The following is a 17,606-nucleotide window of genomic DNA, read 5'->3' as shown; positions in this document are numbered from 1 at the left end:
CATTATTTACATATCAAGGTTGCAAACTAATCCAAGATAAAATATCAATTAGTGGTGCACAAAAACCATTCACTTCAAAGCCAGTCCTCAAAAATTATTTAAAAAAATAAATCACCCCATGGCTACAGGAATATTTACAATTCTAAACCTCAGACATGCAGAAATCTCACAGGTTAGTAGAATAAAACATACATTCTAAACTTACAATAATTGATATCAAAGATCTCAAACTATACACTAGTTACATATAATATACATTTTATAACATGGAAGTCAGCACTATCCACAATTCTCCAAATGTGACTTACACAGGTTCTATTGAGGTTTAACATATTTTTTCCTCTTTTGTAATTCCATACCTCTAGAAATGCTTTTTTAAAGACCACATTAACTTAACTTCTTACTTATGATGATTTATATATCGATACCTTAGATTTCTCTGTCCCTTCATGCTATTTACAGACTCCAAGAACTGTGAACATCATTATTCTTCCAAAAACATGACAACAGAAATTGAAGTGATACAAGCAGAGAATGCACACAGACATTAGCAGCTGAATGTTATAAGGCCCTGAAGGACTTGGGCTATGGTGTGAAATCTGGCAGAATTGGAAGAAGCCTTTCATAGAATCCCTACAGTGTAGTTAGAGGCCATTCAGCCCTTTGATTCTGTACTGACTCTCTGAAGAGCATCCAACCCAGAGCCACATCCCTTTCCCATTCTCTTAACCCTCCATTTATCATAGCTATTACCCTTAACTTGCACTCCACACAGATAGTAACCTAAGGCTAGAATCGAACCTAGGTCCTTGATGCAGCAGTACTAACCACTGTATCCCTACTGTGCCTCTCTCTACATTGAGAGCAACACATTTCATTTTCAAACAGAGCTTGAGGCATGGAGATGAGATTCTCTCTCGGGAATGGTAAGGAGGATAATTGCTTGTTAACAGCCTCATTAACTGCAAATCCCACCTCATCAATATGCAGTGTGCAATCCTACCACCTGTGGTCAGGGAATTAGTCGTTGACAATTCCTGACATGAAAGCCAGAGCAGGTAGCCGGCAACTTCAGCTTGCCTTTTGCTCATATAGACATACATCGTGGATACCTGGTACCAACATCTCAGGGCACACTCTTTAGCTTGCAGCCACAGCATCTTGATCTATGTACATTGGGATTTGACATATGCCAGCCCTTCCATACCATCACTACACACTTCCAATCCACTTACAGTACACTTCTGCACTTTAAAGCCAGACCTTGGGACCTATCACCCCTCATCACTGCAATGCTGCTCTAAGGACACTTTGCATGCAGCGATAACAACTAGCTCATGGCTTGGACAGGGTTACATCTCAATGTTGATCTTTCACTCTCCTAGTGCACACTCAGTTTGAATCTGATGAAGTTCTGATGAAGAGTCAATGGACTCAAAACGTTAACTCTGCTTTCTTATCACAGATGGTGCTAGACATGCTGAGTTTTGTCAGCAATTTCTGCATTTTTCTTCATGGTCAGTTCTCTGTTGTAAACAGCTAAAGGGACAAGCTTTTGATATGATCCAGTTGTAGGGATGATAACCTGCATATTTGGCATCACACCAGCATTGAAATTCATATACCATGCTATTTATAAGATTTCTAGCTGCCACTACTTTTCCAGACTAGTCATGTTATTACTGGATAGAACCAGTGTGAAACGGCTAGCTTCACCTGTTGCTAATTTTTTGAAACATCTCTAGAATATTTGGGCACTTTTCAGGACTGAAAGTGACCACCATCAGACCATTCATGAATTTGAGAGATTTTCAGAGAGCAACAATCTGATCATAGTAGCCAATATCCTGCAAGATAGTTTTGAGATAAACTATTTAGGCATCAAGTTTGTGCAGTGAGCAAGTGGTGCAGGTCATTTTTACAAGATTGTCTGCAGCAATCTATAGCTCATGGAGCTGCAGGAAACCTAATATATATATTTAGCAATTAAATAAAACAATGGGGGACACGTCTCCTTGTTGTATTCTGCATGGTATGCCTTGACCAGAACCAACTTGCCTGTTTGAATTTAAGCAAAAAACTTTGGTGTATGTACTCCCTTGTGCATTCTTCATGGCAATGCTTCAAAGTTGATTTGCCGACTAGACCGTATCCTTCCTTTAAAATTTGGCATATTTGGGTCCGTATTGATGTTTGCAAGAGAAAAAAAAATGCTTTGAAAGTGTGTCTGTATTCAAAAATGTATTATATCTTTGTTGAGTTATGAAATATTTCCTTCAAGATATCTTACTGTTCCTCTATCATATTACATATTAATCTTGTGTTTCTAATGTTAAGCCTCTGGCTGCTCACACTCCCTTAGCAGAACCCCTTTCTTACTTCTATCCATGCAGTCAGTATTGATGTGGACTATGAAAACTGGATCCTTCTCTGACTGCTCCAAGTCCAAGACATTGCCCTTTACCCTGGTACTGGGCAGATAGCACAGTCTTTGGGACACATATTCTTGGCTGAAGAGAACAATAGCTATCCCTATAACCATGCTTCCTCCTAATACAACTGAATCCATATTTACTTCCCACATTTGAATTCCTTCCAGCACCAAAGTGCTATAGTCGATTTGTTCATTTTCTTTGCAGTCACTGTTTTCATTCATTCAGGCTGCAAGAAACTGAACAATTGGACAAGTGCAAGATTTGTGGTTCCTCATATGCCACCTTTTGGATCTCCACACCATTCTCATTTACATTCACACCATCCTGTCCGTGTTCAAATAAGTAAAATATAAAATGACCATTGATGTCTGGAAGTTTCTCTTCTTAAGAAAAGGAAGAAATTTGGAAATAAACAATCATGGATTCCCTATCATTCATTTTGTACCATCAATCCAACCAAAATAGCCCTCCAAGTGTACACTACAAAGTAACGGTGTTTAATGCACAGTAAGAATAGTTGGTTTGAAGGCGAAAATGCTGTATTGCCCCAGTCACTTTGACTTAAAGAAGAGGTCAAATGTTGCTGGTCAATTGGAAGAATTCATCACATGAAGGTCAGATTGATATAGAACTTAAAATTTCAAAAATATACAATTTGCCTGCAACTCTCACCTTCACGAATATGACAGTTAATATTTTATGAAACAACGTTTCCGCAAAACATGCTTCATCATTCATAAAATTAGGGCAATGTATCTGACGATGGCACAGTTATTGTGGCCCAGAGGGACATTTCCAAATTAATGCTATAGCACTGAATCTCAGAGTGCATTCTAAAACAGAATTTCATTTTGCAGATTACCAGAACTGCAGCATTCAATGTAATGATGAATATTTGATGAAGAGGGAATTAAGTTAAAAAGAGGGATTTCTTTGAAATATTTTGGAAAAATCCTTTGTTGTTGCTACTGATTAAAATATAGCTGTTAAAACAACTGTGTCAATGTATCAGAAGAGGATGAAACTCGTTCTAAAGCAATAGATGATATTTTCAGTTTTAATAGAACATAACAGAAGTTTCCTTGTTTGCAACGGACCATCCTTATCTCTATTTTTCTGCACAACTTTTATCAAAGCTCAAATCAGCTGCTGAGATTTAATCAGAACAATTAGGAGGCAATAAATATTGCCCTTGCCAGTGATTCTCTTCCCAAGAACTTTATAAAATATTGAAAATGAATAATGAATCAAAGTCTGCATTGTTCCAAATATATTATAAAGTAATTAACATTTCTGATTTCTTTAATGTATACACTGCTGAATTACTAATTCCGCAATTTTTTTTGCCATTACTTGAATCTTCAGTAGTTCTATCATCACATCAGATCCTCTTTGAGTCCTAGTTTTAAGCTCTCTCTTAACAGGAATCATCCCCTCCACATCCACACTGTCAAGACCACTCAGGATCATGTATACTTCAATCAAGATCTTTCTTACTCTTCTAAAGTCCACTGGGTAAAAGGTTAACCTGTCCAACCTTGCCTCATAAGGCTATTGATCCTAGCTATTGGTCCAGTAAACCTTCTCTGAATTGCTTCTAGTTCATTTACATTTTTCCTTAAATAAGGAGATCAATGCTGTACACTGTACTCATGGCATAAACTTATCAATGCTCTGTTCAAATGAAGCAAAACCTCGCTACTTCTGTATTCAATACATCTCGAATAAACAATAAGACAGACTATTAGCTTTCCTAATTAATTGCCTAATCGCTATTTCCTGTTAGCTAATCAATCTTCTATCACAACAATATATTACCTTCTACACCATAAGCTCTTATTTTCCATTAAAAGACTTTGATGTGGAACCTAACAAATGCTTTCAAGAAATCTAATTACATCCACTTCTGTCTATGGCACATGTTATTTCTTCAAAGATCACCAAAAAATTAAATATGATTTTCTCTTCACAAAATTATTTTGTTGAACTTTGCTTAGATCCCTAATAGAACATTTGAATAAAATCTTTCATCCTACCTATGAAATGTATGATTCAAACTGCTCGGACAAGCCAAACAGAGACATGTGCAAGAATTCCAAGAAGCATGGCATTCCAACAGCAACTCTATCAACAAACACATTGACCTGGATCCCATTTACCACCCCCTGAGAAAAAGAACAGGGAACGACATCATCACAGGAAATAACATCACCAACCTAAGGAAACCTCAACATATAAATAGAAAGTTGGCCATACCACCAGTGCTTCATCCAGAGGCTCACTAATAATATTACATAGTATGGTGACAAAACATCTGAAAATGAACTTTCCAGCTCAGCGAGCAAATCTACACCCAGAACCTTAACCTGAGCTACAAATCGTCTCAAAACTCGCTAATTGTAATTTTCTTGGGTCCTCTCTCTCTCTTCCATTTATTGAGTTACAACTATTTCTGTCATGTCACTTGAATCATCCATAGTGAAGATGGATGAAAAATACCTCTTTATTTCATCTGCCATCTCCATATTTTCCATTATTAATTCCCCAGACTAATTTCCTTTTTAAGATAACCATAATAACTATGACTATCTGATTTTATATTTATAGCTAACTTTCTCATGTACTCTAATTTTCTCTCCTTACTAAGGTTTAATCATTTCTTGTTTTTTTTTTCATATTCTGTCCAGTCCTCTGACCTGAAAGCCAACTTTGCATTAATATATGCTTTAAGTTTGATACGATAGTTAGCTGTTTTATTTAGCCATGGATGATGGGTTCACCCTTTAGAATTTTCCTTTGTACATATTTTCAAATATTACCATAAATGTTGGCACTGAATCTCTATTGCATTTCCCATAACCTAACTTGCCAGTTTAATTCTGCTAGCTCAACTTTTATGCCTTCACACTGGCTCCTAAAATTAATGGTTATGGATCCACTCTGCTTTTCCTCAAAATGAATGTGAAATTCAATTAATCATATTACAATTGCTGCTACCGAAGGACACCTTCGCTATGAGGTCATTTATTAATGCTGGAGGAGAAAGTGAGGTCTGCAGATGCTGGAGATCAAAGTTGAAACTTTATTGCTGGAACAGCACAGCAGGTCAGGCAGCATCCAGGGAACAGGAGATTCGACGTTTCGGGCACAGGCCCTTCTTCAGGAATGAGCAGAGAGTGTTCAGCAGGAGAAGATAAAAGGTAGGGAGGAGGGACTTGGAGGAGGGGCGTTGGAAATGTGATAGGTGGAAAATGCTATGCAGGATGTAGTATTGTGAAATGAGTAGCATTAATAAATGCTACTCATTTCACAATACTACATCCTGCATAGCCTACTCTCTGGTTGACTCCAGAATGTACTGTTCTCAGAAAATATCTAGAAAATATTGTATGAACTCTTCATCAAGGTTACCTTTGTCCATCTGATTTCTCCAGTTAATATTTAAATTAAAATCCCCAAAAGACTATCACTGTACTTTTCTGACAAGCTTCCACTATTAGTTGGTCATTTATAGTCCATCCTTCAGTTCATTGCTGTTAGAGTGCTTGTCAACCAATCCCATAACTAATTCCTTGCTTCTCTCATCTCAACCGAAATCACTCTCTATTTCTTGATTTCCAAAACTTTGATCACCTCTTCCATTGTGATGATATGATCATTAACTAACACAGCTACCCCTCCCCCCACCCCCACCACAGCTCCATATTTTCCTAACCTGCTGTCCTTCTCAAATATCCTGTACCCATCAATATTCAGGTCACAGTCTACATTATCCTGCAGCCGTGCCTCTGTAATAGCTATCAAATCAAGTGTTTTTATTTCTATTTACACCCAGTTCATCTGCTTTTGATCATTTGAATGTTATGCACATTTGGATGCATAGCTTTTTGAACTACTTGAATGACTTCCCATACCACTGTGCCATGATCAAGTAACTCATCTACCCATAACCCTCACTCTCATCCAAGAGGGAAATAACCTCAAATTTGTTGGAAAATTTGAATAGTTATTGCTCCTGGTCTTATGATCTCTTTAACTGCCTCAGCTGTAGCCACAGCCTCCTGTCTCTGATCAGTGACTAAATAATAATGGACAGTTTGTTTGATAGTATTAATTGCAATGTTTGTTTTATGGTAGTTTTTTTATTTTAAAGATGTGTTCTAGACACTATGGTTACCTGTAAGAGAGGAAAGTTCGGGGACTATTATTTAGTAGGGAGTTGTGTTCATTGTTATTAAGTAGGTTAACTGATCTCAGATTGCTGAGCCATAAAGGAATATGTCGGTTGCACCATTCATTCCTCCTTCCCCTCCTCCTCTTCCTTTTACTTGTCTTCAAGATGCTGAGGTTGTCTGACTCTCTGCATATCCAACCTGTGAAGGTATTTTTAAAAAAATATCATTGGTATGTGTACAATGACATTTTGTTTTGTATTCATTTGATGCTAGCTCTGCAAAGTTGGGAATGGGTGTTATAGTCAGAGTGAATATGGCATTTGCTGCTGCCACATCACTAACTGACCTATTCTGCATCTGTCTGGTACACAATGCCATTGCCTGTGCTAATGATGTTACCAATTAATGTCTATCGTGGCCCTTGTATGAGACGATGATCTGTAAAAGTTAACTCAGAAACTTTGGAATAGCCCCACCCACTGATATATCAGTGACAATCTCTGGGAGATGGCTGTCAGTCTGATACAATCTGTTGATAGATACTATTATCTGTAATGACACAGTTTTGATGCAGTCACAGTCTTGAAAAAGATGGTGGCTCAGTGGTTAGTACTGTTGCCTCATAGCGCCAGGGACCTGGGTTCAATTCCAGCCTTGGGCGACTGTCTGTGTGGAGTTTGCACATTCTCCCCGTCTCTGCGTGGGTTTCCTCCATGTGCTCCAGTTTCCTCCCACAACCCAAAAGGTCTGCAAGTTAGGTGACTGGGCCATGCTAAATTGTCCATAGTCTTAGAGGATGTGTAGGCTATTTTCGTTAATCAGGGGTAAATTTAGGGAAGGAGAATGCATCTGGATGGGTTACTCTTTGGAGGGACGATGTGGTCTTGTTGAGCTGAAGGGCCTGTTTCCACACTATAATGATTTTAATTCTAGTCTCTTATTTAGTGGCAAGAGAGTTATCTGGACTTCCTCTGTTGAAACTTGCTGTCTTACTACAATGTAATAAACATTTCCTGTTGTTGAAGGCCATGCTTCTTTCTGCTGTGACGACCCTGTGATCATCCTTCACCACTTAGTATTTGTGAGTCTTAGACTAGCATTAGAAGATGATTGAAATTAGTGGCAAGATCTCCATTCATCTTTAAGATTAATATTAGTGAAGATCCCTCTTACAATGAGCAATAAGTTGCCAATTGCAGGAAAGTCTTAAATCAGACCTCTCCAGAAGAGTATTTGGATCACAGGTGCTATTTTGGACCTTAAAAGGGACTAATAGAGATTTTAAAAATCTCTACCTCCAGATTTTGCAGCTTCTAGTTTATGTCTTTACTGAAATGGAGTTCATTAGTATTAGGCAGTTATCAGTAAAACAAGTCAATTACTGTGTGCATCTGGAGGATATTGACTTACAAGTCAGAACAAAGTTTCATAAAATTATACAGATCAATGGTGAAGAACATTCTGGAATAAGGCATGCAATTTTTCAGACTACTTCAAAAATAACGTTAATGCAAAGTGTAAGTAGAATTATTTTAGGCCTCAGGGTTTCAAACAATGGAGACAGATTTTTGCTGAAGACATAGGAAAATATTGAAATAAATCTCTACAATATTACAAGTTTAAAACAACTTGCAATTATGAAAACTATTTAATTGAACAGAAAGTAAATATGGAGACAACAAAAGTACGAAGTTGACAAAATTTAAGAAGTTCAAAAATTGGAACGAAAGTTAAAAGTCGTTGTGGAAAGGGATAAGGATAGAACAGAAGTAACTAAATTGGGGAGAGGCCAATTTCAATATCATTAAACGGATCTAGCAAGCATAGTCTGGGAGCAGCAACCTGTATATAAGTCTACAACCGGAAAGTAGGAGACTTTTGGAAAGAGGATTGGGAGAGTTCAAGGCTGATGTGTTCCTCAAAGAGTAAAGGGTAAAGGCAACAAGTTCAGGGAATGCGAGATGCTAAGGGAAATCAAGAATTTGATAAAGAAAAAGAAGAATACGTATGTTAGGTACAGAGCATTAAAAACAGGAAAGCCTCTTCAGGAGTATAGAGTGTAGGGGTGCTTTGAAATTAGGAGAGCAAAGAAGGGCCACAAAATATCTTTTACTGATAGAATTATGGAAAACCCCATGGAATTTTAGTATATTAAGAGGAAGAGAATTACCAAGGAAAGCGTGGGACCTCCTAAAAATATTTTATGAATGCATTAAAGGGAAGAGGTTAATCAGGGAAGAGGAGGACCCATTAGGCCAAGGAAGTAATCTGTGTGTGAAGCCATAAGATATTGGCGGGATGGTGAGTGAAAACTTCGGTTTTCACTCAAGAAAATGAGAAATGAATTCAGGAAACGGGACTCTGAGTAACTTGCATATATAGGCATGGGAAATGGGGAGGTATTGATGGCTTTTTTGGGCTTAAAAACAGACAAATTCCCTGTCCAGATGAATTGCATTCCAGGTTGCTATGGGAGGTGAGGCAGGAAATTGCAGGGACTCTGAAATAAACTTTTAATTCTTCTCTGGCCATGGGAGAAGTGCCAGAGGACTGGAGAATCGAAAATATGGTTCAATTTTTTAACAAATGTAGTAGCGATGAAGCAGGAAAGTTACAGACTAATGAGTCTCAAATTAGTGGTAGGAAAACTATTGGAGAAAATTCTGAAGGAAGGAATCAGTAGTCATTTGGAAAGGCATAGGTTAATTAGGGGTGTTAATATGGCTTTCTCAGAGGGAGGTCATGCCTAACAAATTTGTTAAAATGTTTTGAAAATGTGATCAAGTGTGTGGATGAGGGAAGTTCAGTTGATGTAGTTTATTTGGATTTTAGCAAAGCTTTTGAAAAGGTCCCACATGGAGACTGATTGAGAAGGTTAAATCACATGGTATTGAGGGAAACCTGGTGAGATGTATCAGAAACTGGGCTAGTAATAGAATACAGTCACTTGAGTGACTGGATGACAGTGTCCAATGGTATACCTTGAAGATCAGTACAGGGACCCTTTTTGTTTGTTTTATACATAAATTATGTAATTGAAAATGTGGGGGAAAGGTTAAGCAAATTTTTAGATGACACCAAAATTGGTAAAGTGGTTAACAGTGAAGAAGGTGGTTGTAGGTTACAGGAAAATATAGATGGGTTGGTCAGAAGGACAAACCAGTGGCAGATAGTATTTAACCCTCATAAGTGCAAAGTGATGCACTTTGCAAGAAGAAACATGAGAGAGTATTTAATGAACGGCAGGACACTGGGTAGCTTAAAGGAACAGAGGGATCTTGGGGTAATTACTCACAGATCCTTGAAATCAGCAGAGCACATGAGTAGGATAGTTAAGAAAGCTTGGGACACTTGCTTTCATTGATCGTGGCATGGATTATAAGTGCAAGGAGGTAATGCTGAAGTTGTACAGAGCATTGGTCAGGCCACAATTGCAGTACTGTTTGCAGTTCTGATCACCTCACGATAGGAAGGATGTGATAGTACTGTAGTGGGTACAGAAGAGTTTCACCAGAATGTTGCCTGGGATGGTGATATTGAGTGAGAAAGAAAGACGAGGTGGTCTTGAATTGTTTTCTTTAGAGCAGGGGAGACATGATTAAGGTGTATGAGGATATGAGGAGCATGGACAGGGTGAATAAAGCAATTGTTCCCCTGGATTGAGAAGTCAATCACAAGAGGGTATAGTTTTAGGGTAAGGGGCAGGAGATTCAGAGGAGATTTGGGGAAAACATATTCCACTCAGTGAGTAGTGGGAATCTGGAATGCACTACTTGGGAAGGTAGTGGGAGGCTAGAAACTTCATAACCTTTAAAAACTATTTGGATGGGTACTTCAAATATCATAACATTCAATAATATGGGACAAGTGCAGGAAATTGAGATTTGTTCACTTTTCATGGTAGCTATATCAGTGCCGACTTGATGGGCCAAAGGGCTTTCTCTGTGCTCCTTGAATCTAATAAAGAACATAAAGGCAATCTGTGCATGGAGCCGGAGTTTGTGAGATCTTAAATTAGATGGCTGGGTTTTTAGCGGACATATTTAATCCATTGCTGGGCACAGATGAAGTGCCATATGACTGCAGGATATCTAATGTGGTTCCTTTGTTCAAAAAAGGCAACAGGGTAATTACAGACCAATTAGTCTGACCTCAGTGGTAGGAAACTTATTGGAAAAGCAGAATTAAATCAACATTTGGAAACATATGGGTTGATTAGGGATAGTCACACCAGCTTTGTTAGAAGGCAAAGCTGTCTGACTAACATGATTGAGTTCTGGAAAAGGTGACTAATTATCTTGATGATGATAGAGTAGTTGATGTGGTTCACACAGACTTCTGCAGAGCCTTTGATAAGGTCCCACATGGAAGACTGGTCCAACCGTTAAGAGCACATGGGATTCAAGATACGTTGGAAAACTGGATCCAAAAATGGCTTACAAATAGGAGGCAAAGAATGATGGTGGAAGGTTGTTTTTGTGATTAGAAGCCTGTGACCAGCAACAGGCACTGTACCACAGTTATTGGCAATTTATTATGTTAGGTAAAAACAATGACTGCAGATGCTGGAAACCAGATTCTGGACTACTGGTGCTGGAAGAGCACAGCAGTTCAGGCAGCATCCGAGGAGCAGTAAAATTGACGTTTCGGGCAAAAGCCCTTCAATCAGGAATTGGGCTTTTGCCCGAAATGTCAATTTTACTGCTCCTCGGATGCTGCCTGAACTGCTGTGCTCTTCCAGCACCACTAATCCAGAATTTATTATGTAAGTTAATGACTTAGATGTGAATACCGAAGGAATAAATAGTAAGTTGAAGATGACATGAAAAAGTGGTGGCGTTGTTAGTAGTGAGGAGAATGTTCTCAGACTACAGTTTGACATTGATTAGCTGGTAAACTAGGCAGAATAATAGCAGATGGAACTTAAACCTGCTAAGTTTGAGGTTACGCATTTTGGGAGGTCTAGTAAGGGAATAACATCACCATGAATCGTAAGTCCCGAGGGAGTATTGAGGAACAAACAAATATTGATCCATAGATCCCTGAAGGTGTCAGCACAGGTAGAAGGTGTAGTGAAGAAAGCATATGGACAGTAGCCTTCATTAGCCAGATGTTTAATTTTTTGAAACAGTTGATTCTGTTGCAGTTGCCTGTAGCTGAAAGTATCCTAGAGAGAAAATAAAAACAAGGACAGCAAAAGGAAGAATGAGTTTAAAAGAGATAAACTCTGGGAGATGAATTGGGAAGTCTGGTTTCTGAGTGTCCTGAAATTGTACTGACACACAAATTAGAAGATCTTGTTATCAATATCTTTATATGTTATTGCAGATATATTTGGTAAAATGTAAGGGTGCAAGTTCACTTAACATCATGAATAGTTGTTTTTAGTTTTTGATCCTCCCCCTTCTGATGGAATATTTATTCAACAAGTATGTTGGAATCAATATTTCTTTCTGAAAGTTAATATTACTTGTATAGAGATGCTCAGAACATTGTACCTTGCAATGTTCAAAAGAGAGCTCTGTTGCTGAAGATCTACGTCTTGCAACCAAGACAAATGCAAGAATGCCAAATTTCAAACAATCTGACCAATTTATATTCCTGAAGAAAAAGAATGTTGATTGTTTGGCTCATTAACTCTGATTGTCTGAGTCATTGGCATGGAAAAAACAATGGGCTCCCCAAGCTCCCAAGTATCCAAAAAAGTTACAAAGATTAAACATATTCCTTTTGTTTTCAGAGGACATGTACCTAAATATGACATGTATATCACTTCCAGCAAGTGTAGGCCATGTTACCAATTCAACTGATTATCTTAAATGGTTGTTAGAGTAGCAATTAGTACAGTAATAAATCTGTAGCCTTTCTGCCTGCAGTACAAATTGTTCTGCTTTTTAGAAATATGGTATTCTTACACACGTTTTAATGAGTGTACAATGAAAAACTTTGACAACATCTCTCTCTCATAATCAATATTCAAGTTCTGTACTATCAAACAATTGATTGAATTCGATATTTATAGCCAGGCAGAAAGATTGAGAGAATTACTCTGAGTAAATTTTCAAGTTTGGTAGTTTTGGATCAGCCATCTACTTTACATCCCATTTCAATAGTAATCACTGGTGTGAGACTATCAATTAACAAAGCTATTTGCATAATTATTTTACTACATCAATATTGAAAACTACTCCCATCAGTTAAAATTTATAATTTCTGAATTGCTGACAAAATTATTTTTTAACTATTGCTAAAAGATGACAAGTGAAGAACTGTAAAAGAGCAGAAAGATTTCAAATCCATGGAAATAAATTGGAATGGACAAAAACCTGAAAATGCTTGTGAAATGTTGCACTTCATTTCAAGGGGACTGGAATATTAAAATCTGGAAACCATGCTATTGATGTATAAAATTTTGATTCCATAGCATCTGGATTGCTATGTTCAATTCTAAACGTCACCTCAGGCCTGCAGTGATGCAGTGCAGAATCACCAGAATCATATGGGGGCTAAAACAATTGAATTATGAGGAAAGACCAAAAGAAAACTTACATTGCATAAATCAAGGAACTGTGGATGCTGGAGACCTGAAACAAAAACAGAAAACACTGGAGAAACTCAGTGAATCAGAACTGATGAAGAGTCATTGGACTCTCTGTACAGATGCTGAGTTTCTGCAGTAATTTCTGATTTTGTCTCTTACATTATTTATCACTTTTGAGGACCATTGGTATCTCAAAGCACTTTCTGGTTAATGGACTACTTTTAAAGTGTTATGTCTGTTGTGATGTAAAACTTGGTTCATATTCCCTCAAGAGTGGAGAATTAAGGGGCAATATAATTTAGGTGTTCCTGATATGTTAAGAATTTTGAAGAGTACATGGAGAAAACCCTATTTTCTCTGGTGAAGTACAGTCTGGGGTGGAGAGAGGACATGGGCATAATCGTAAGTTTAAATATAGATTGCTCAGGATTAATGTTGGTAAACACTTCTTGACATAAAAGGTAGTAGAAATCCAGAACTCTCTTCTCAAATACCTGATGAAGCTAAGCCAACTGAAAATTTCATAACCGTGATTGATAGATTTTTGTCAGACAAATGTAAGAAGGGTATTATGGGAGATGGAATCAAAGCAGATAAATGGGGTTAAGATATAGATCAGCCATGACCTAATTGAATAACGGAATAGGCTCAAAAAGAGATGAATGACCTGCTCCTGTTCCCATGTAACAGCCTGCTTATTCAGTAATTGAAGTGTGACTCAACAGTTCTGTGATGATTAGAAATAGTTGATTCCCATGTCGAAAAGGGAGAAGTTGATCATGCATTTGAAAGAACAGTAATAGTCCATTGCAAAGATGCAACACAAAGAATTCATTGATACATGACCAGATTCATTTTTGAAAACTAAAATTATTCTCATCCCTGTCAACAGAACTATTTGAACCTCTTTGCAAAACGTAATGGAAGAAAGGAATAGTTTTCCTAACATCTGGAATCATAACAAGATGTCAGTGTGAAAATGCAGAAGAATCTCACTCGGTAATTATATTTCTACTAGACATGTGCTGTAAAAGTTACAGAAAATAAATGTTTAGAAAGATCCATTACAAACAGAAACAATCTAAAATTTAAAAAAAAGTGACAGAGACCTCAAAGCAATTTTAAACAGAGCAGTATACATTTGAAAATATCAAGCAAAAAGGGAAACCCTCAAGGTATAAGAGAGTCTTAAAGGTAAGAGCTGAGAAACAACAAATGATGGAAAATAATTCATTGTGATTGTACACTCTTAGCTTAAGGCAGATAGTTGATGCATTCACTTACTCTGAGTATCCAAACATAAACTTAAGGAGCACAAAGATAGCTGTGAGATAAACCAAACAAATTTAAATAGGGTAGCAAATTTAGGCCAATCTATGACTGCCAAAATGATGTGCATTGATACATGTTTGACTGATAAAAGGCTATAGACTATATTTGGAAAATTTGGACAAAGACAAGGTACATTTTGTATATGGTGGTGTTTCATTTGATCCTTGAAAACACTTGGTACACTATTTTCCAGAGGTGGAGTCATTTGGATCATATGAGCAATCAGTAAATGTACAGACCTCACAATGAACTAACAATGGTAACTAATGTGAACTAGCTGATTGACCACAATAGATAGAAAAATAGTTCAAATGTCCCAACAACTTGCTCCTTTGATAGCACCTTTAATGCGATAAAATGATTATCCATGTAAAAATTGGCACAAACTTAAAAAAAGAGCTAAGTTTAAACTGTATGTTAAAGGATAAGTAGATTGACAGATTAGAGAAGGCATTCTAGATCTTAGGTAGTAAGTATCCGAAAGAACAGTTATCAATGGTGGAGCAAAGGAAGTGGGGCATGGAGAAGGGATCATTCTTATAGGAATACAGAGATCACAGAGGATTGTAGGACTGGATGAGGTTAGACAGATAGAAAGAGGTAAGGTCATGCAGAGATTTGAACACAAGGATGAGATTTTAGTTCAAGATGTTTTAGGAACAAGATCCAAGGTACATCAGTGAGCACAAAGGGGATGAGTTAACAGAATTTAATGCAATTTAGGAGATGAGCAGTAGAATTTTGGATAAACTTAATTTGATGGAGGATAATTTTGGGAGACCTGCTGGGTGAACATCAGAATTTCCAAGGTTAACAGTGGTAAAAGCATGAATCAATATTTCAGTAGAAAATGAACTAAATAAGAGAAGGAGATGGGCAATATTAGAGAGATGAAATGTGATCTTGTGTCAAGGATATAAGATCAAAAGGTCAACTCAGTGCCATATAGCAGCCTGAGGTTGCATGGAACCTGGTTCAGCCTCAGGTTGCTGTCAAAGAAGAAATTGAATCTGTAGCTAGGCAACCAAGTTTGTGGCAAGATTTAAACATGATTGTTTTTCATATTCTTGATATTTAACACAGATTAAAATTTAATCTATTCTTATCTGGAGTTTGTTTGTTTCCACTGCTCGTGTTGTCTTGACATTGGGCCATAAGAAGCCTAACAGATATTTTAGTTAGTGCAAATATAGATTATCCTCCATTCCTACTCTTCTCCTTTCACAAATAACATTCTCACAGCTGAAGATAGAAGATGTGATATGGATATATTACTTTCATATTGGGTATAAAATAGAATAGCAGAATCAGTGAGAATTATTTCCTCTGGTTGATTTATACTGGTGATATCATAAATATAGCAGGGACACGTTATATTTTTTTCTTGATTCCATTAGAAATGTTATAATAGATTGTAAAGGCTCACACTAACAGTTTCTGTAAAACTAAAGATCAAAGGAAATATTTCCGTGATATATATTATATGTAGAGAGAGGAAACGTCTGTAAATCATAGGTTAAATCCTTCACCCATTTGTCATTTTACATTATCTTCTCTGGCACAAACATTATTAGCACAATGCAATCTCACCATGTTGCATCATTATACTTGTTTCTTTAAGTAACTTGCATACTTTACTAATTGCTTCAACCTTAAGTAAGCTTATGCTTCTCTGAACCTTGCTCTCTTGTTGCCCCCAGTCCAAATCTAATTTATATTTAAATATTCTATTTTATGCATTGATTCTCCTCTGTAATCAAGTGGTTGCTTTAACTGGTCTTGGGTGGGGGCAGGGCAAAGAGTTGAAAACAACTCATTGTACCACTGTAACTCATTGTTTCCCAGGACGTGTTGTGAGTGAATGAACAAATTCAGCAATCTATCACATGGCCTATCAACCAAGTCGAGCTCACATGAAATACTTCGCAACACTCCTGAAAATTTCAACCTTCCATCTCTGCTTATCCACTACCACACAACCTCTTGTGATAGGGCAACAAGAGAAAGGGCAAAGGAGGAAAAAGTTTGATAAGCTCCATTCTGGTGTCCATGCTCAATCCAAAACATGCCATGAAACCAGTCAACTCATAGAACAATTACAATTAAACCATCTAACTTATAGAACTGAGTTAAACTTACAGGAAAACTTTCAGCTCCAGACTTTTCCCCATTATCCTGAATACTGTTCCGAAATGTACATTGAATGCCCTCCTGAATTTTTAACGGAACCAACCTTAAATACATTTACAGGCAACTTTTTACAGACTTAAGTACTCAGAGTCAAAGAGTGGTACAGTATAGACACAGGCCCTTTGGTCCAACTCATCCGTGCCAACCAAAATGACCTAGTCACATTTGCCAGCATTTGGCCCATATCCTTCTAAACCCTTCCTATCCATATATCCATCCAGATGTCTTTTAAATATTGCAATTGTATCAGTCCCCATTGTTTCCTCGAGCAGCTCATTCTATACACGCACCACCCTCTGCATGAAAAGGTTGTCCCTCAGGTCCTTTTTAAATCTTTCTTCTCTCACCTTAAAATTATGTCATCTAGTTTTGGACTTCCCCAACAAAGGAAACAGATCTTGTCTATTTATCCTATACATGCCCCTTGTGATTTTATAAACCTCTATAAGGTCACTCCTCAGCCTCCAACAGTCATGGGGAGAAAATAACCAGCCTAATCAGCTTCTCCTGATAACTGTCAAGTCATGGCAACATCTTTGCAAGTCTTGTCTGCACTGTTTCAAGTTTAACAACATAATTCCGATAGAAGGGCAATCAAAACAGTACATGGTATTTGAAAAGTGGCCTCACCAATGTTCTGTACAGCCACATCATAATATTCCAACTCTGTGGGGTGGCATGGTGGCTCAATGGTTAGCACTGCTGCCTCACAGTACCAGGGTCCCAGGTTCGATTCCAGCCTCGGGTGACTGTCTGTGTGGAGTTTGCACATTCTCCCTGTGCCTGTGTGGGTTTCCTTCGGGTGCTCCAGTTTTCTCCCACGGTCCAAAGATGTGCAGGTCAGGTGAATTGGCCATGTCAAATTGCCCATAGTGTTAGGTGCATTAGTCAGAGGGAAATGGGTCTGGGTGGGTTACTCTTCGGAGGGTTGGT

At 37.7% G+C, this 17,606-nt stretch overlaps 1 protein-coding gene across 7 annotated transcripts in view; it reads right to left on the bottom strand.

The window, feature by feature from the left end:
- The window catches only part of LOC122554382 (disabled homolog 1), a 697,887-nt gene that overhangs the window by 310,266 nt on the left and 370,015 nt on the right, over nucleotides 1-17,606 (bottom strand). Inside the window, exon 1 of one of the 7 annotated variants that reach the window (XM_087990640.1) lies at nucleotides 13,160-13,194. The exons of 5 other annotated variants lie outside the window; for them this stretch is intronic. The gene's annotated coding sequence lies outside the window, so the exon portion shown is untranslated. Of the gene's footprint in view, nucleotides 1-6,612; nucleotides 6,749-13,159; nucleotides 13,195-17,606 lie in introns of those variants that run through there. One more of the 7 variants, XM_087990642.1, reaches the window with a different exon arrangement.

The sequence above is a fragment of the Chiloscyllium plagiosum genome, unplaced genomic scaffold (genome assembly GCF_037043375.1).
Source record: "Chiloscyllium plagiosum isolate Xiang-an unplaced genomic scaffold, Cpla_swu_hap1 HiC_scaffold_9, whole genome shotgun sequence".
Lineage (NCBI taxonomy): Eukaryota > Metazoa > Chordata > Chondrichthyes > Orectolobiformes > Hemiscylliidae > Chiloscyllium > Chiloscyllium plagiosum.
This window is presented reverse-complemented; position numbering and strand designations above follow the sequence as displayed.